The sequence below is a fragment of the Lampetra planeri genome, chromosome 2 (genome assembly GCF_965212315.1).
Source record: "Lampetra planeri chromosome 2, kcLamPlan1.2.h2, whole genome shotgun sequence".
Classification (NCBI taxonomy): Eukaryota; Metazoa; Chordata; class Hyperoartia; order Petromyzontiformes; family Petromyzontidae; genus Lampetra; species Lampetra planeri.
This window is the reverse complement of record NC_136108.1, coordinates 894182-915488: the sequence shown is the minus strand read 5'-3', so window position 1 is coordinate 915488 and position 21307 is coordinate 894182. Positions and strand designations below refer to the sequence as shown.

The 21307-nt window shown below is 45.2% G+C and overlaps 1 protein-coding gene across 4 annotated transcripts in view; it reads left to right on the top strand.

Annotated features, from left to right (window-relative positions):
- The first annotated feature begins 3003 nt into the window (after window positions 1-3003).
- Window positions 3004-21307, top strand: part of MGAT5 (alpha-1,6-mannosylglycoprotein 6-beta-N-acetylglucosaminyltransferase) — a 98976-nt gene continuing 80672 nt past the window's right edge. The window contains exons 1-2 of one of the 4 annotated variants that reach the window (XM_078603747.1): window positions 3004-3257; window positions 8850-9006. The gene's annotated coding sequence lies outside the window, so the exon portion shown is untranslated. Of the gene's footprint in view, window positions 3258-8499; window positions 8700-8849; window positions 9007-11802; window positions 12157-21307 lie in introns of those variants that run through there. The other 3 variants (XM_078603756.1, XM_078603730.1, XM_078603738.1) reach the window with 3 other exon arrangements.

Below are 21307 nucleotides of genomic sequence, written 5' to 3'. Positions count from 1 at the left end.
AGCCGCCACCCATATCCGGCGTGCTGGTCCAAACTTCGGGGCGTGCTTTGTTGTGACCCCACATGCCGCCTGGAGGGCCAGAAAATGAAAACAAAATTCGCCAAATGAAAGATTAGTTAAGCACGAAGTTAAAATGGGTTGCAAAATTGCGCATTCATTAACAACAAAAGTCAACATATTTGTCAATGACACTGGGGTTTAAAGGAAACATGTCAGAGGTAACTTGTGGAAAATGGCCCTTCATCGCACAGAGAGACGTCAGAGAGAGAGAGTGGCGAAGACTAATAGACTGCACTTCGTACCATAGGGCCTGATAAGAATTACATTTTTAAATGTTTGCCGATTAAGAGTTTTAAATTAACTAGGTTAATAGTTTAATGCGTTTGTTGATGAACTGCCAGTGATCTACGCGGCATATGGCTAGAGTTAGGATCGGAGTTATAGTTTTGTAATTAGCAAAGATTAGGAAAATAACCATTAATAAAATGTCACATAGATCACGACAAGTCGAGTGAGTCACCGACGGGGAGGATGCCTCCGAGCTGACAGCGTTTCCGCGGCGAGCCGCGTGGCGTTCCATGGCACGTGGCCCCAGCAGCCACCGTCAGAGAGCGGCAAAGCTCTATCCCAGCCGGAGTCGAATCAGACCACGACTCCCTTGGTGATAATGCATTAAATAGCGCATCGTCGGTGCAGGGAGAGGAATGTGTGGAGTGTCGGAGCCGTGGTCAGTGCACTGCGCAATGGTCCTGGTGGCCCGAGTTCAATTCCCAACCACGGCTCGCATCAGCGAGTGATATCTTAAACGGCCCCCAACCACATCGCCAACCGCACACTTACCAGAGTGGTGAAGGCTGCTCAATCAACCCCCATGGCTGAAGCGGTGTAGTGAGTGGTGTGTTGACAAGTATTATTATTTGGTATGCAGAAGGAAGCAAAGTGGAATAGTTATGTAGAGCAACCCACACTATGGGAATGGACATGAGCAATGCCCGACTTGTATTTTAGTTTAGAAAAGATGTAGAGTACTTGTTAATATTCGACCAGCAAGCTAAACGGAAATATGTTGTTTAGAATGTGGTTTTAATGACGTCAAAATTACATACCCGAAAAAAAGAGCAGATTGACTGACAGCAGACTGTTAAAATCTGTTAAAAAGATATCCGTTAAAATCAGTTTAAATTTAGATTAATGTGACGTAAAAGTAAGATCTCTAAATGATGCACAACTACAAAGTATGATACTATGCGATAAGGGTTACTTGGTACATACTTCAGAATTGTACTATTATATCAGTATTATACTCAGGGGCCGTCCATAAATGATGTCACGCGATTTTAGACGATTTTTGACCCCCTCCTCGTCACACGGCGTCACACGGCGTCACAAAAAGTCAGACCCCCCCCTCCCCTCAAATATGACGTCACAAAGAATTCCCCCCCCCCCAAACCATTTTTCTATTTTGAAAATAAAACATGCTTAAAATCTCTTTAAACTATTGTCATTGTAGTGCGTATTAAATGTGGCGCTGCACTCTGATGTTGTAGGAGAAAACATTTAGTAAAAAGTCTATTTAATTCAGTAGAACGTGTTGTCTATATTTATTTAAAGTTGCGCATTTTGATGTGACGTCACATTTCTCCCCCCCCGCTCGTCACATATCGTCACAAATGTCTGCCCCCCCCCTAGGTGCGTGACGTCATTTGTGGACAGCCCCTTTGGACACAGGGCGAGCAGGGCCGCCCAGGTCTCCCAAGTCTGGGCACAAGCCGAGGGCAAGGTGCAGAGGTGGCAGGCTCGCGTGCAGCTGGTGGCGGCGGTGTGAGCACGAGGAGGCCCTGCTGGAGAGACAACAGCTTCCGACGACAGCGACTCTGTGTGCCTGAAGGTAAAATACATTCTCCAACCACTCGCATGGTGTTACTTCTACCAATGACTATATATTCTTTGAACCGAATAAAGGCATTCCGTACATAGAACCATATTTTCCCGTTGACTTCCATTGTATAATCGGAGATGCGTTCCTAAGAAACCAAAAACACATCACACTTAACAAAAGCAGGGAACCTTTGTTAAGCACATATTTAATGTAAAATCGGTATTTATGATTTGACAATACCGTTCTTAAAATAAGTGATGAAATAAGAAAAACTGTCCAGTATTGACCTCACGCCTTGGTGTGTGTCGTGCTGTTATTGCTTCACGGTTTATTTTCGCCCTCGCTGCGATCACCAGGCACTTGATGGCCCCTCTCCAGATATCTCGACTCACTTGTATTGAAGCACGAGACCCTGGTAGAGCTGTGAAAGCCGCCTGCACGGCACAGCACCGGACGTGATCAACACGAAGTACCGAAGCAGAACGAGCCGAGCCTGGGCGCCGTGACGAGCGCGAGAAACCAGCGCCTGGAGCAGCAGCAACAACAAACGCCATTCGCCACTAAGTGACGGTGATGTCACCACGGCGCTTGTGCCAGGCTAGGTGCACTTTGAGGCCACGTGAAGTGCCAAAGGCTTCGCTGCTAGCAGGCCACGGGAGGGGACCCAGGTGCCAGGGTGGAATGGCTGAGATGAGTGGCAGGTGCAACAGCTGAGATGAGTGGCAGGTGCGCCAGCTGTGCTGCTCGATGTGTCAACTGAGCAGCGTGCAGTGGACGCGAGGTTACACGGCAGACCCTTGTATCCTTAGATGCCCCCCCCTCCACCCGCCCCACAGCAATGTATACTTTAGAGATTCAAAATTCTGTAAATGTGAATTTAACACAACGTATCCATAATTTAGAAGTTACGTTCTAGCGAAATTCCCTATATCGTGTTGGCGTATTGGAGGAGGAAACCTCTCTGGCTGTTAAGAATCGGAATTTCGAGTGGAGGAATCCGAAAAAAAAGCCTAGAACCTCTTTTTTAAACGCTTTTCTTTTTTTAGAAACTTCACTCGCATGCATCGCAAACAAAGGACTCCACTTCCGCAATCAGGAACGACATTTATCGTGACCATCTCATGCCTCGTACCCTCGGAGAATGCGAGAAAACGGGTTCCCCGCGTCACGCCACAGATGCATTATCGCCTCGCTCCGCCCGCCTTCGCAGCGACAGAATGAGCCACTCGCGTCATCGGTCTGTGCCCTGTGGCCACGGACTCCTCTCTCGAGTGGATTCACTGAAATCTTTAGTCTCTTGCTGCTCCTGCTGCCTCTACGAACAGCGACAAAGCCGGCCAGCCACTCGCCATGACGGCCGGCCCTCTCCCCGCAAGCGGTAAGCGCTGAAGCCGCTTGTACTTTTCAAATCAGCGGTTGCTATCGTGTCCTTGTTGTCATTGCTGGATTTTCATTTTTGATCATGTGCACATCGCCTCCGTTTGGATAGTGGAACTGGGAAGGGATATCGTGTCCCGAGTTTTAATGCCGAAGTCCGTGGCTTCCTCTGCTTGTGGTCAGTCTTTAACAAAGTTCTCGAAGCGAAATTCTTCGGAAATAATAACGATGGTAATGACTGCTGCTCGATGATGTCGATGACAATTACGAAAATAATAATAAAAATTATGATAGATACAGATTGTTATTGTTGACATTGGCGATGATGACTGGTGGCTGATTAATGATAAATGACAATGATCATAACAATGGCGGTGACGGCTGATGATTTTCAGATCATGAATGTGGTGATTTGTACGCTCGGTACACGATAAGTCGGGACGTGTTTAAATCAATTGTATTATTTTAGCCTACAGGTATCGACCGGTTAATTGATAAGCAGCTCGCTGATTGCCACGTAGCTAAAGTGACTGGACTTGTGCAACGGCAATGCTGGGAACAGTTGGGGATTTGTGGCGAGGGATTTTCAGGGCGGGCATGAGATGCGAAAAGGAAGCGGGGTATTTTATTCGTGCAACATATAAACAATTTACTTTTTTTTAAAAACATTAATCGCGTTAAACAGATTACGGACAAGGAATACTCTGAACATTTACTAGAACGTTTGTGTACAGTACAATGAACCTTCGCGCAGGGTTGAGTGTTTGGTACGTAAAGAGTGGAATATAGACGTGTAAGAAAAAACTGAGCAGATATTCCTTCTTGTATATATTTAGGGACGATGTTTAAACAGCTTGGCTTACAGCAGGGGTTGAGTGGTAGAGGAGTTGGTGCACTCCACTATAAACCTGACCGGTTTCCCGAGTTCGATTCCCAGCCATGGTTAACATTACGAGTAATAGGTGAAGTAATGGTATTTTAGGGGGGGGGGGGAATATTAGTTTAAAACTAAACCTGGAAGCCAAATAATGCTATGAGTGTGAGATGTCAAATTATAGCGTATGACTTTATTTACTTTAGAGTAGCGGTAAACAAGTAGACCTGGTTTATTTAGTTTGATAAATAATAACTCGCTACCCTTTGTCAATCCACTGGTAGTGAGTTGGAGAATGCACTTCACACCGTGGGGCCTAATGAGAAGAACATGACGAAAGTGTTGTCTGATGACAATGACAGGGCCTCAGTCTGGCAATTGGTATGCAGGGCACGAATATAGATTTTAATTGTTTAATCAATGCATGATTGCATTCCTGTCATGAGCTTTCATGGATAAATTTTAATAAAACATGCTCCCAAGATATTTGGCCTCCAAGCAAAAGTGAACTTTATGCACATGAAGGTAAAGTTCGTCATTGTAAAACATGTTTTTTACATGTTTCAACAGCACATGCTTTGGTTTGGTAAGCGTCCAGCTGGAAACATCCACCCACAGCATACCTTAAGGATTGCAGTATCGTGTAGAAGGCGTGGACACACGGAATGTTTGGTTTTGGTTTGACCTTGACTTGAGTTTATCCATGTTCACGATATACTGGATCGGACACTAACGTAACAACCATCTGTCGGCGAACAGAAGTTGAATTGGCATAACATAACCTCTGGGTCGTGTCTCTAGCTTGAGGTCAAATTCGACCAAGGGCCCTTGCCAAGCCGTGTGAACAGACGCATTTGTCTTCGAGGTGTGCAACACCTAATTCCCAAGACATGAGGCAGATCCTTGCATGCCAAAACAGCCGAGGATGGGGCATCAGTGTCCAACATAGCTGTGGCTTTGGCTATCATAGCTGTGGCTTATGGGATGGCCTAATGATTATTATTAACGCAAACCAGATGGAGCTCTGGGCGAAGCACTTTTTGTTTACCCATCTAGACAGAAAGCAGGAGCTGGGGCAATCAAGACAATAGTTTTCAACAATCAGTAGCTTTGGCCATGTTGACTTAGAATGCGAATGATAGCTCTGTTATCCACGTTTGATGTAACACATTCACTTCCAGTTCTAGTGCCATCTCGCTTGTGGCTGCGCACATAATCTTACATTTGACATCCATCTTGGATTGGCACCTGGGGTTAAAAATCTGGGAAGAAGAGCATCTCATAATACTACAAGAGAGTAGAACTACAATTAAATACAGTGTGAATGATTTCAACAGCAGCCCACAGGGCTTGCTCAATCTGGACTTAGCATACCATTACCCTACAAGGAACTCATGTTGTGCTCACAGCTGCAGACTCTGCGGGAAAAGTCAGAGAGGTTACGTGTACGAAAATATATATACTGCGAAATTAGACGTGGTCCAAAGAGTGTCAAAATAAAGACAACCACCTCTCGAGTCCATCTATAAAGAGAACGAACCACCGTAACGACGCCGTGTATACCCAACCCATCGCAAAGGACACTTAATATACGTTCAGAGCTGTTCCAGAGCACAATGCAAATGACATTTGGTTCCAGTGAAGTGAAATTATTTGCACAAAAGAAATGCTGTAAGCGACGAATGGTATCGGTTCTGCTGCTGAACTTCTTCATTGAGAGCGCGTTTACAATGCATTCAAGAAATACTGTAATGCAATGCACAGGCTCTCAGGAGTTGTGTGCAAGAGCAAAATGATTGCACCTTTCAAACGAATGAATGCACGTTTCACCGGCTTTTCATTGTGAAAGAAGGAAACGTTTTCTCAGCTTATTCAAAATGGAATTGCCCTATTATTTGCACTTTAACAAAAGTTGAAAGGATTCATGCATTAGCTCTGTCTGTGGCTATTTATTTCCGACACAATTAGGGTGACGATAAATCTCGTAAAAACAATCCATTCAAAGTTAAACATGAGTATAAAGTTGTGCTGCTATTAGGGACTTAACCTAGAGGAAAACTGAGCAAATTGATGAATGGGTCACTCAAAACTTAGTGATAAAATACCAGAGATAATGGGTAAGCCTTCCAGGACATGATTTAAAATGTATTCACCCTGTTCGAAATTCATTTCGATCACAATGTAAATGATGTACAAATGTTTGTATCCTGTTCGCCGGTGACGGACGTTTATTTTAATTACGTGGAAGCGTCTCCACGAGAGGGGGCTCTCTGGCCTACTACTCTTCCATGCGAGCGAGACTTCTTGGGAAAATGATTGAACTGTATCCCCCCCCCACCACACACGTGACCTGCCGATCGCCAACTGTGGTTGCACTGCTTGGTGGAGTCCCATGATGAAGTCACGTGTCCATTGTTTCAACTTCAGCATGCGGGCATCAATTGTACTTTAACAGCAACAACTAAACAAATTCATATTCTTTGGATCTTATAACAAAAACATACTTATTTTCTTTGAACATATCTACGTGACTTCACCGAAAGACCCAAAGAATATGAATTCCTGCAGTCACGGACGCTTTAAGTCAAGGTTTAACAACAAAACAAGTTTACTGTAAACCTGACACGTGATATAACCTGGTGACAGCTCTCCACAGAGGTGTTGTGCACAGTGTGGTTCACATGGCTTGTGAACCCACAATTAATTGGCTCCAAACACGTGTTTCCTTTGCTTATTCATTTCTATTTTCGCACCCATTAGTATACAAAAAAAAACGCTTTCGATAATTACGGTAAATGGGGATCACAAGACATCTGGACCTTCCTGTGGAATATGTGCAGGCAAGGGTAGAGCAAACCTCTTACCGGTAGCAGTACAGTCTGTTTAAAAAAACAGTCTCTCTCGTACAACTGTTACACCAATTTTCAGTAGTGACCTGCTGCGATTACGGCCTTAGGAGTGTGTAGGGTTAATGCGCATCTGTGTGTACAAGGCTTTTGGAGTGTTATTGCTAGCCATGTGCACGCCATACACACCCCCTACAGGTGCTACACAATCAAAACGTGTTCAAGTGCCGGGTGTCTCTGTAGTCGAGCAGGTTACCGACCACACCATTGAGGCTTTCGAAGGTGTAGAGGAAGTATTTAGTGTATGCTGGACTTATTTCGCACCGTATGGAGCCAACCGAGAGCTAATCGTAGGTGGGGGAAGCAGACAAGAATGAAGTGAAGGCAAACAGAATACAAACTGCTGTGTACTGATGCAAATTAAGGCGCTAAAATGCGTTGTGGAAAACAATGACTTTAATTAATTTCTGTAAAATGTGTTATTTCATAGCGATAAATTATCTACAAAGTAGCACACTTAATGTCTCGGGAGAGCTTGGAGAGTGCATTAGGAGTTTTCAATTGACATTTTAATTTGCATGGCGCTGCGACAAAAATGTATTAAACTTCACATGAGCAAGGAACACTAAGACATTGGCAGTAGCAATCAGTGACCTGCCTGCCGCTAATAGAACGGATCGCCTAAGCGGTAGGGTTTTATATATTAATTTGGGTCAGTAGCTGTCAACTACAAGATCGCCATCTGTACCACACGCATGCGTTTGGCTGGAAACGTGCAAACTCAATATTCAACGTTACTAAAACTCCCTAAGGTTTCCCCGAAACCACCCAGTGCACATTTTCAGCTGACCGCGTTACAGGATATTTTTCTTTTTTCCACATCCCTTTCCATGGTTAACTCTGAGGTCTCCACGTCCCAGGCGAGAGATGCAGCAACACAGTAAGTTGTGTTATTATTTAGGGCCAATTTGAGATTCGGTGCAACGCCCCATTGCACAGATGACAAACCTGCACGGACGAGCTGGCAGGCATATGCGTGCAGTGCAAGGTGGTGGTTGTGCGTGTGAATGCAGCATACACTCATGCACGTGATCCGGTTTAATAATATAATTAGAGTTGATCGCTGGTAGTTTGGGTGTGATTGGCATGTTAGATCAGTTTAATAAGGTGAATGTACTTAAGGGTTGGCGAAAATAGGCTGACCTTAATTACATCACGGTAAATTGTGTTGGTTATGAAACTGGCGTTTTAATGTTATTGTGATTCTAGTGACGCGTCAATAGGTTTAGTTCATAATATGGGTATGATCGGCGTGAGAAAATAATGACACTGGTTCATTAAATAGATTGTTGGTGTTACATTGTTATACATTGGTTAAATCTATATGGTGTTTCCTGTCATGAATATAGTGGGGCGTTATTGAATAAGACAATTGAATTATCTCTGAGTGGATGGCGCGGATGGCCATTTGCTCGTCATCTGCAAAGCCCAGGGTGCAATAGCCCCATTTTCTCCCTGGGTGATAGCCGAGCAGCCGACATAGAAGGCATGCAGCAAGCAGGGGAAAGCGTAGGCCGCCACCAAAAATTTCCCGAGCTCTGCCGATCCTCTACGTATTAAGGTGTTATCCGAAGCTGGAGCACCCGGGGAAAATACTAGCCTATATGGACGGAACAGGGCGAGCCCGTAATTTTTCTGTACTGCATTCTCCGGATGTGCCACGGTAATTATCATCTAAGTCTGGAACATCAGCAGGCTGAGAGAACGCACATTTAGTATTCATCTGGAGCCACAGTGGTTAATGTTATCAACCAGAACGCTGCAATGCAAAGTTTGTTGCCAATGTGTAAATATTGATTTACAATATTTGCAGTGACGGCCTTTGGTGTTGAGAAGAGTGCTCGTGTGGTAAGCCAGCAGTATCCGTTTACCTCGCCTGACTCTTCTGATGAGCCTCGGAAAGGATCAAACCGGTCGAGAGGCTGTGCATTGAGACACGTGATACTGATGGACATGGGTCTACGAGGCCGGTAGGTCGATAGAATGAACTACATTTTGTGATTGTTTGCTATGCATAGCGAGGTTTTGTTTTCATTCAACCTGGAATTACTCACAAAGCTGTGGTGTAATGAGTTCGCACACGGGACTTGGAATCAAAGCGGCGACCTCCGGATTTAATCCCCCTGGCGTGACAATTGAAACAATGGGAACTTTTTAAAAATTTCAATTTACTCCCCAACTCTGTCCACCCAGCAGTGTAAATGGGGTACATCCGTTTGTCGATATGCAGGTCGTGTGTGGTGGGGTGAAGTGTGAGTACTCTCACCTCTTCAAAATACTCTCTTGCTACTCTTTGGGTTTTTTCGGTAAAGTCACGTAGGTAAAAAATCTAATCAAATAAATGAAAACAACTAAATTAAATCACGACGTTTCGGGCACGACACAAGCGTCCTTCTTCAGGTGGGGACAACGTAGTGAAAGCACAACCGCTTAAGTGTGTCTACGTGACTTTACCGGAAAAAAACAAAGAGTATGAATCCTTGCAGTCACGAAAGCTTCAAATCTAGAATTACTCTCTTGCTCCCTGCAGTGGAGACTCTTTTGCTAATAGTGGCGTGAGGAGGCAATTTCAGGGCTGCACCTTTTCCTGTTACCAGAATGCTCTATAGTAAAGCGTTTGTTGAAGTGTTGCACAACCTGGTTACAATACGCGCGTTTAGTATACACTTTGTTGATAGTTTAAATGGTATCTGTGTGTGTGTTTGTTGTACCGCCATAATGACCTGCATCTACTATCACTGCCATCTTGTTTAATGTTGTGCAATATTTTAAGACCTAACATCTCTGGGTAGTGCATTTATGGCATCCTGTTTTTTTCCCAACAGCCAGCAACTGGGTGTGAAATCAAGCACACACCCAATAAAACTTACCATAGTCGTCAATCCTGTATTACTGCACTGAAAAGAGAACTCATAGTAAACTGTCATTTTAAGTTATTCGTTATACTGAGGGAGGATAATTGCCGAAAGCATCAATCCACTAACTAAAGAATATATTTGTGTTATACGTTGAGTCGGTTGTTATTGTAATTTGGCTTGTGCATCACCGCCTTCCTCCACACATTTACATTTGAATGAATTGCTGAAACATAATTGTTCAAAGTGAAATATTATGCCAGTACTGCAGCCTCTGTTTATTAAGATTGGACAAGGCACAGTAATGTATACACTGGAATGAAACATGAACAGGGTTTTTAAATACAAGCAGGATAAGTCATGCCACTTAAAAAAAGATACAATTTCAACAAAATAGCACATTAGTCAAATAAGCATAACTTAATGATTCATGATAAGTTGCAGACCTTAAATCGAATACTGGATGAAGGCCTCCCAACTCTGTTGGTTATGGGGGTTGTTTGACCATACTTCACCATGCTGGTCAGTGTGAGTTGGTGAAGATGGGGATGTCCAAAACTGGTTTAATATTTTACTGCTGACTTATTTTAGCCATGGGTGGGAATCAAACTCAAGTTTCCCGGTTCGGGGAAATGTGTGAACCACTGTGCTATCCCCCCCCCGCACACTTATTTGAGCTACTACACGTTGTCTAACCTGTTTCCATGAACCACAAAAGTTATGTCCATACTTGGATTGCTCCCCACCACACACCCAGCTCGGTGTTTTTAGACAATTCAAGTTGCCTGTCCATTCCGGCAGCAGCCCAAATTTGATCAAGCTGATTTAGCTTCTCTCGCCGGTCTGAATTCTCCATCAAAGTTTTTCTTTCAAACTAAAAATATAAATTTCTGGTCAAGACTTTCCCAACTCGCAAAATAACTCAGAATATGTGTTTTGCCAACTTGAGATGTTCATCAACTTGAGTAATGGGGAGAAATCGGGTCAACTCGAGTTGGCTGTTGATGGAAATGAGTAGCATATAAGTGAGCATTAGCTGTACCTTTTTGTCTTGTGACCCTCAATGAATTGACCCCTAACATATTTTTATTTGCATATTAATGTCTGTTTTAAATAAACCTTACTTCAAAAACATTAACTTTCAGAGAATTAAATGGGGGTCACTTCTGGACCACTCTGCACAGCGTGGTTTTGTGTAAAACACAGGTGGTCTCGATGGGAAATGGAAGGTCACACTTTTGGAGATACTGTAAGCACGGATTTGAAGTACCACGACTCCGCATCAACTGATAGACACGTTCAATTAGTCGGAGTTAACCACACCGTTTATTAGGACTGAGGTATATGGACTCCTCGCCCAGCCTACATCATTCAGACATTAACAAGAGTTAACAACAAGTGTAGGCAATGAAAAGTTTAACAAAAATTTAAAAGTTCGAAAAACACGGCGAGAAAAGCACGCTTGGAATGTAATCGAGACCAGAAAGAGGAGCACACGGGTTCGAGAACGTAGGCAGGATGATGAGATCATTCAGTCTAAAAAAAAGTACTCTAAGTGGGCCTTGGCAGGACACATCATGTTTAGAAGCGAAGATGGCCAAGAACCCCGACAGTGACAGCCAAGTGATCTAAAGTGTCTGAGAGAAAACGTCAATCGAGACGACGGAACGATGAAATCAGCTGCGAGAAGTTTTGGAGAGGTCTTCAGTCAGCAGTGAATTGTTCATGCCAGCAGCAGCAGCTGCTGGTGATAATCATCACAACAATTGGCTCTGCCACCTTTTCGGTAGGTACCAAGCAGTTTGCCGAGTCAAACAGCAGGTGACGCCGCCTTGCCTGCTGCGTTTAACACCGCCCGTGGCCGAGAGGGGCGCTCGGCCTGCGTTGCGTTGCGTGCCATTGTGCGTGCCGCGGCAGAGAGGGAAGAGAGAGCGAGGGGAGGGGAGAAGGGCAGGCAGAGAGAGAGTGAATCATCGTCACGGCGCGCATAATAACCCGGCTGTGGGACATCGCAAGCCACGCTCGCAAAGGGGGTAGCTTGGTCTCTCGCTGAAGGCGACACACACACGTGGATTTAGCGTGGAGGCGAGGCTGTGGTAAAGGTCCTGGGGGTGGAGGGGTGCGGGCTGAATCCAGAGCTCGCTGGATCTGTCCGCGAGTGGTTGGGCCGAGGTGGTGGTGGCGGTGATGGTGGTGGTGGTGATGGCAGCGCTACTGCTGCTTAGCCGGATCGTCAACAGCGGCGGCGGTATCAGAGCGCCTGCAGTGAGTACCGCATCGCATGGGCACACGCGCACGCACGATGTTCACGAATGCTGCTGTGTACACGGATCCTCGGTGCCGAAACCACCGCTGCATGATGAAGGCCTCCCCCTCCCTCGGGGTTCGTATCGGTCGTGGGGTTTGTTTGGGTGATACTTCACCGCGATGGGGGACGCGAGATTATAGAGGGGGGCCCGTGCGGTGTGTACACACTGTGAGAGAGGGGGGGCTATGTGGTGTAACCCATGCAGTGTGTACACACTGTGAGAGAGGGGGGGCATGTGGTGTAACCCATGCAGTGTGTACACACTGTGAGAGAGGGGGGGCTATGTGGTGTAACCCATGCAGTGTGTACACACTGTGAGAGAGGGGGGGCATGTGGTGTAACCCATGCAGTGTGTACACACTGTGAGAGAGGGGGGGCTATGTGGTGTAACCCATGCAGTGTGTACACACTGTGAGAGAGGGGGGGGGCCGTGCGGTGTGTACACGCTGTGAGAGAGGGGGGGCCATGCGGTGTAACGCGTGCAGTGTGTACACACTGTGAGAGAGGGGGGGGGGGCCGTGCGGTGTGTACACGCTGTGAGAGAGGGGGGGCTATGTGGTGTAACCCATGCAGTGTGTACACACTGTGAGAGGGGCCCCGTGGTGTGTGTTCACACTGTGAGTGCACTAACACCACCACAATGTGTAGGTGTGTATAGTGCACTAACACCGCACTAACACCACTACAATGTGTAGGTGTGTATAGTGTACTAACACCGCACTAACACACCACCACAATGTATAGGTGTGTATAGTGCACTAACACCGCACTAACACACCACCACAATGTGTAGGTGTGTATAGTGTACTAACACCGCACTAACACACCACTACAATGTGTAGGTGTGTATAGTGCACTAACACCGCACTAACACCACCACCACAATGTGTAGGTGTGTATAGTGTACTAACACCGCACTAACACACCACCACAATGTATAGGTGTGTATAGTGCACTAACACCGCACTAACACACCACCACAATGTGTAGGTGTGTATAGTGTACTAACACCGCACTAACACACCACCACAATGTATAGGTGTGTATAGTGCACTAACACCGCACTAACACCACCACCACAATGTGTAGGTGTGTATAGTGCACTAACACCGCACTAACACCACTACAATGTGTAGGTGTGTATAGTGTACTAACACCGCACTAACACACCACCACAATGTATAGGTGTGTATAGTGCACTAACACCGCACTAACACACCACCACAATGTGTAGGTGTGTATAGTGTACTAACACCGCACTAACACACCACTACAATGTGTAGGTGTGTATAGTGCACTAACACCGCACTAACACCACTACAATGTGTAGGTGTGTATAGTGCACTATCACCGCACTAACACACCACCACAATGTGTAGGTGTGTATAGTGGACTAACACACCACCACAATGTGTAGGTGTGTATAGTGCACTAACACCACTACAATGTGTAGGTGTGTATAGTGCACTAAGACCGCACTAACACAACACTACAATGTGTAGGTGTGTATAGTGCACTAACACCGCACTAACACAACACTACAATGTGTAGGTGTGTATAGTGCACTAACACCGCACTAACACAACACTACAATGTGTAGGTGTGTATAGTGCACTAACACCGCACTAACACAACACTACAATGTGTAGGTGTGTATAGTGCACTAACACCGCACTAACACAACACTACAATGTATAGGTGTGTATAGTGCACTAACACCACTACAATGTGTAGGTGTGTATAGTGCACTAACACAACACTACAATGTGTAGGTGTGTATAGTACAATAACACGCACTAACACACCACTACAATGTGTTGGAGTGTACTGGACAGTAGTTGTAACGTTGTTAGGATGTCTCGACTCAGTGATGTTAGTGTGGTATGTTTCAGCTGACAAAGTTGTTTCACGTAATTTGTACACACAGGAAACGATGAATTAACAGCATAAAAACGTGTCCACTGTGCAGTGTATGGTGTTCGGTGTCAACGCTTCATGTATCACTATGTAATAACATACAAATCCCTACGTTGTACCAAATCGTATTGCTCATAGTATCTGTGATTTCGTACTGATGACAATTACAGATGGTGCACTACAACATGGGCCGTTCACTCCTGACTCACGATGTGACATCCATCCACACACTATTACTAATACTACTGGATATCGTTCGTCATATTATAACACCAGGACGTTATGTAATTCACCCACTCTATAAATATCTCGATTGAAAAAAATTACTGCAATTCACTTTATCGGTAGTGCATTCCAAGTTGCAATTCATCCACACACAGCTGCATTATAACGTCCATTGTATACTGAATAATTTGGCACTGCTAATACTCGATGTGTATGCTCCAATAATGTACCTTATAGCACGAACGATGATACACTATTTCACAGGCTGGTGGTATACCACAGTGAAAAGGCCACGGTTAATACCGGAGGCAAGTGAAATATTTGCTGGTACCAGGGCTTTCAGCGATCCGCATTGAGCAGCGTGGTGAAGTATGGTCAAAAATCAACATGCCTGCATGAGGGAGACGTCTTCATTCAGCCTGTATGCATATTGAACTTATTTTGCACACTGTACGTAATAGGCAGTGCGGGGGAAAGATGACAACAGTGAATTGACAAAATGCCTTCACGTTTTTAAAGTACAGGATTTATTCTACGGGGGTTGTGAGTATTTTGTAGCTCTGTAGAGCAGCAGGTTTATTATTCGTGAGTTCGTATCCTAACCAGGGTACACTTTGACTCATGACCATCATCATTTCTCTCAGGATCTTAAGTTAGCACCACCACGTGAGGCGGCGCCATTGATGTAAATTCGGTGGTTAGAATAATAGTGCAGTGTTAATGTCATCCATCCAGAAAATTTTCACTGGGTCTTAATACTGTTTTCATGAGATTCTTTCATCGGGATGTTTGGCCAATTCCATGTATGTGGCAGTCTGAGTAGATCATAATTTGTGAAGGAAACTCAGGCATATGATTGATGGGATAACTCTCAAAACGGCACACATTGGTGGATTAAATAAGTAATATTTGGACTGCCAACTCCTGCCTATCTCTTGGGCTAAGCCTATACGACTCCTGACATTTCCTGGCAGTTCAACCATCATGAGTACGTGCCAGTCTCAAATTCTGCTTAGCTTCCGACATCTGCCGAGTCCGTGCACAATCACGGTGCTTTGGTTGTGGAATTGCCACCACTGTTTCCGGTGGTTGAAATGTCAAATTTGCTGTTCTCTTGGGTTTTCTCGGGCACTCTAAGCCTGTTTATTCGCACGTTCTGGCTTACTCACCGAGCCGCCTGTCCTTTTCCCCTTAAGCTGTGGAAAGAAAAACAAAATGTGAAATGTTGGTGAACGATGGGAGGATATTTTTCGGATGAAAATTTTTACTTATTCTGGAAGGTTGTGTGGATAAGCAAAGTTTTTTTTTGCCGTCATGGAAACAGCCCACATTACAGTGTGAGAGATTCTCTTGTATATTTCGTCTTGTGGTATCCGCTCTGAGCTTCCCCTAGGTAAATGTTTCTGAAATTGGAGACAAAAGTGGCCCCGGAGTATAGATACTATTTCCTTGGGTTTTGTGCAGAACTTAATAGGTGCTCGCGAACAATTCCTGCTTCAAATATACGGCTCAATGAAGGATGTTTGCACTGCAGTCCCAGCTCACCCAGCTTTGACAACTGGCTGTAATGTGCATTGCATTCAATGTCTGAAACTCTTGGCCTTGCTTTTGTCAATAGGGGCTAAGATAAAGATGTGATGCATCATCAGTTGTGGATAGACATCTTTAAAACGGTCGTTCGTTTCTCAGTCCACTTGTCCTGGTGAGAGTCGCCGTGGCAGCAGGTTGAGTCGGGCGGTCCAGACCTCCCTTACCCTGGCGACAGACTCTAGCTCTTCATTACTATACACTACTACACTGCTATACACTACACTGCTATACATTACACTACTATACACAGACTCTAGCTCTTCCTGGGGAATTCCCAGGCGTTCCCAGCCCAGCTGAGCGACACAGTACCAGCAGCGTGTCCTGGGTCATCCCCGGGGTCTTTGCCAAGGTCCAGTCCATCTGAAACCGTCCCACTCCCTGCCGTACTGGCATCGCGCCCGCCCCTCACTCTTTGTCCTGCGGATGGGGGGCCCACAGGACGGTGCCACGTAGCCATTTCGGGCTGGGCCTTTCCGGGTTACGTGGGTCACCCGGCCACCAGGAGCTTGCCGGCGAACACCACCCCGAGGCGTGGCTCCAGGGGTGTGTCCCGGTGTCCTTTGTCCAAGCGGGGCTCTCTGGTTTTTCAAAAGGTGTAATGTATATTTTAAATACAATTTTAAAAAATATTATTTCTTTAGAAATGTTATATTCACTTTCTGTTATAGTCCTTGGAGATCATTTTGTTTGGTGTATTTTCTCTCCTGCTCGAATGCTTTGCCTTTCTTGAGAGCATCCTGTTGTTACGACAGCACTTAGAGGAGAGATTGAGGCACACCATTTGACGGTGATGACTGAAAAGCAATACCAAGGCCGTTTGCCTCATTGTTGGTGATGGAGACATCCAATACGCTTTTTTGACCAACATTTGACTAAATGGGACGCATGCCAACAAGTGAAATTGGTCTAACGTGCAAACACAGTTGTCTGTGATGGACAAGGTACTGTATTATACAGGGTGATCTATTTATAGATACCCCACTGATCTCTAATGACCCCTCCTTTCTTATCAATGACTGTTTGAATATTAGTAAGGCGATGGCTCGTTATCTTCCGCGGGAGTGTGATTTAGATTTAATAAGTGTATTGACAATTTTGGGTGACGTGGAAGCTTTGATGTTAGATGTTGGTTTCTCTATAATGTCTCCTCCCTTTTATTTTAGTGTGGTATCTATAAATGGATCCCCCTGTATAGGCATCACAGTGTATTTGACATGTGATGTGTGAATAGAGCGCACCGAATACTGCTGTTTAAGCTCCAGTTTGTATACACATGTAAATCCACTGCTGGATGAAGGACTTCCTATATTGTGTCAGTGGTGTTATTTGACCATGCTGGTCAGTGCTGGTTGCAGGTGTGCTAACCATTGTGCCACGGCTCCCGCACACACGCACACGGCCCTTGCAGCACACTAGACCACGGTGTTGGATACTCCGCCGTTTTAGCTTTGCACATCCCTGAGCTCTGGTTGTTTTCTTTTATATTCTTAGGTTTTTTTTTCTTTCTTTTTTTTTTCGGTAAAGTCACGTAGGTAAAACATTAAAATTAATAAAAAATAAAATAAAAATCACGACGTTTCAGAGGCAACACAAGCTTCCGTCTTCAGGTGGAACACGTCACAGCCACGACAGCTGTATCAAGTAAATGAGAGATTACAAGAGCTACCACTCCGTATATATAATGGTTGGAGAGGGGGGAAGGGCCAAGTACGGCACACTTTTTATTAATATGGTAAGGTGAGGCTTAAGAGGCTGAGCCTTTGTTATGGAGAGGTACGGTTTGTGACTAAGCCTGGCCTACATAACAATAGTTTGAAAAAAAGGAACAACTAAACATGGTAAAACAAGCCTGGCTGTCTATCAATAACCTGTAATAGTTGTCTGTCAAATAAGATGGTCCAAATAAGTGTAGTTAAATCTTTTTTGCATGGTTAATCACATCTTTCCAATGATTACTCAGTTTGTAACCATCATCACGGTTGAAATTATGTCTGTGTTTGTATATTTGTATGGCTTCGTGTACAAACCTTTGATGGTAGCCAGGAGGTTTGCAGAGAACCTTGGTCTCGGAAAAGACAATTTCATGAGAGCCCACCGAGTTGTAGCAATGATCGGCAACGGCCGGAGAATCAGTTCTGCCGTGTTTCAGATCTGACTTGTGCTCGCGGACACGATCAGAAACATGACGTTTCGTTTCTCCAATGTAGCAATCACCACAACTGCAACTCAATTTGTAGACTCCAGGATACTGTAAGTCAGGAACGACATCCTTCACAGATGGAATCAGATCACGGATTTTATGCACTGTACTGAATCGGACTTGGATCTTATGTTTGTTTAGAATTTTGGAGATCTTTTTGGTCACGCCTGCTATGTATGGTAACGTGATAGTTTTGGTCGGAGTTTCATGTGGCTGTTTCTGTGTGGTGGGAGAAACAGCTTGGTGGATAGTGCTGTCAGAGTATCCGTTCATCCTGAGGGCCCGATGTACATGTCTTAATTCACCGGCCAGGTGGTGTTGGTCATAAATGCCATGGGCTCTGTGGTATAGCGTTTTGATGAGAGAATTCTTTTGAGATGGGTGGTGGTGGGAATCCGGTTTCAAGTAGGAATCTGTGTGGGTGGCTTTCCTGTAGAATGCAGCAATTGAACCTGTCCACAACAATCTAACCTGGGTGGGATTGGCCATTCCAGAAAACTCGTTTCTCATTTTTTAGAAGGCTGGGAAACAGCCAATGCAGATGTCAGCAGAGAACATGGTTGGGCCCACGCACACTCCACGTTTATTTTCGCTGGTGATGAGAGTGCGGTGGGTGAGATGTCTGCCTGCCTCATTTTTCCGGTGCTGAGAGTGGGCAGCTGGGATTACGTTCACGCGCCGGGAAATGGTGGGGACGGCGGGGGGGGGGCTACGTTGAGGAGCACAGAGGGGACGATTGTGCACCGCTGCCGAGAGCCGGGCGCGCGAACACAAGGCGGGAGCTCACGGACGGAGTGGTGTTAAATTAAAGGAAAATTTAGTCCGGTGTTTTTGGCCGGAATTAGTGTTGTCATTGGAGAAACAACTGTGCAGTAGTTATATGGCTGTGCATGTACTCCGTTTTACATTGAGCATCCCAAGATGATGGTAACAAAACAGTAACTGTGCATTTTCCTAGTCGAGTGTGAACGCGAGATGAAATCCTTGGTACAGCAAACACCTGTTGAGATTTACACTTTTCTCGAGCAATTGTTTTCACACCTTTTACACCTCTTCAATGCTAGGAATTCGCTTTTTTGCCTCTGTGTAGAAAAAAACCTGTTTATTTATTATTTAGGATGGAACCATGGCGCAGCAGGTTAGCGCGTTGTAGCTTATGAACCCAATTAGCCTAAATTAAATGTCACGGCTAACATGAGTGGCAATTAATATCTGAACTGTTCCGAGGCCTCCTCCCCTCCCCCCAACTTCACCAACCCGCATGAACCAGCGTGGTGACCCAACTGGTGTGGAGAGGAGGCCTTCATCAAGCAGTTGATACACCAAAGGCTCTACATTTGTATTGTTGTTATTAAACTGTCATGCCTTGGTGTGCGTGTAAAAACAAACATGAGTAGCAAGTCGGGAAGCAGTCAAAATCATTGAGCATTTTAATTATCCTCGTGATTGTACGCAGTAAGGCATTCCTGTCTCTCTCCCTGTGGACATCTACCCCTCACTCCCTTCTCTCTCGGAAATAAATTCGCAAAGAAAACAAACTCCTCTTCAGCAAATAATCTTGTTAGAACTTTTTATACCCATGGCCCCGCACCAGGGAAAGTGAAGGGGAGTCTGTTGCGTTAGAGGGCAGCAGGTGGTGGAGGTGGTGCAGGATGAGTGGGGAAGGGAGGCCGGTATGGGAGTCCCCAAGACGGACAGAGCGGAGAGCATGGCTCACGGGGAGTAGGAGAAGGAATGACCGTCGCAAGATGTCGGATGAGAGAGAGTGATGATGATTATGACGGAGAGGGGAAGGAAGAGGGGGAGAGAGAAGGAGCGAGCAGTGGTGAGCTGCACGGAGCAGCGTCTGTTTTCTCGGGGGGAGGGGAGAAGTACAGAGTGGGGGTGGCCACACACAAGTCACGTGATTTACGGAAGGAGGATTGATCCGATTTTAGAGCAATGTGTCGATGTGCATAACCCCCGCAGAATCCATCATTTCCCCCCCACCACCTCGTCCACACGCGGCTCAATGACTTGTCATGATTCCGGATCATGATATGGTTCAAGAGGCAATTCTTTATTCACTTGGTGGTATATGAAAAACCATTAAATGTTGCACCAACTTTTGAAACATGAATCAAACTGAATAATCTATTTAAATTATACATATTCAAACCTCTTCTTGGCATTAATCATTGCATTGTAAGTATCCCTTATCTTTAGTTGGTGAACCCAAGTTTTATAATTAAATTTCATAGAATGAATGTTTGAACATAAAATGCTTAAGATATTTAAGTATTTTTAGTTTTCTCGTATTATCTTTATAAACCACTGGAGCACCTCCGACTGTCACGTGTGGTGTCAGCAGAGCTCCGTGGCCTTAAAGAGTGTGTCTCGTTGTGGTGGCCGCCTTGCTGCAGCAACATGGGTCTGGTTCACGTTTATTATCTGCTCCAATCACCGCAACAAATAGTGGAACACATCGTGGCCTCATGTCCACTATAAGTCTAGGACAGACAGGTGTCTGTGCGAGTCTCGGGCTATCTGCGAGTCTAGGGGTCTGTGTAAACTAGTGCCCACTATCTCTAAGGGCCACGAGTGGGATTCACAATTGCTGTCCATTTTTCATTCTGGTTGGTCTCGTCTTTGTACGGTTTCGTTCGCTCCGTTAGCCTCATTGTAATATGAGCTTTTCGCTTCCACGAATCCAAAGTAATCGATTCTTGCATGCACGATTGAGGGTGTAAAAATCGATTTTGATCGATGCATTGGCCATTGCATGCTCAATTTTCAACCTCTGGCAATTGCTCACTTGTGTCAGAGCTTATCTTTATCCATGCAGCTGATATTTATACGTGTTTGTGAGCCCAGATAACTTTTCCGAGACTGCTGAATTAATTTCAACGAATGAGGAGTCCTTTGGATAAAGAAATAACCTCGACATCACCAGCTCCCAATATGCTTTGCAGCCAGGTGTTGCGCACACTCCCACGTGTGCCACGGTGTTTTTGAACTGATCAACAGACGCACACAGACAACGGCCACCGCTGGCCACCCCCCACGGCGCTTGTGCCAGGCTAGGTGCACCTTGTGTCTACTCCCTCCAACTGCCAAATGTAAAATGTGTTCCTGTCGATGACTTTACATTTTTTATGATTTGAATTAAAGTTTCACAAAAATGTATTTAAAACACA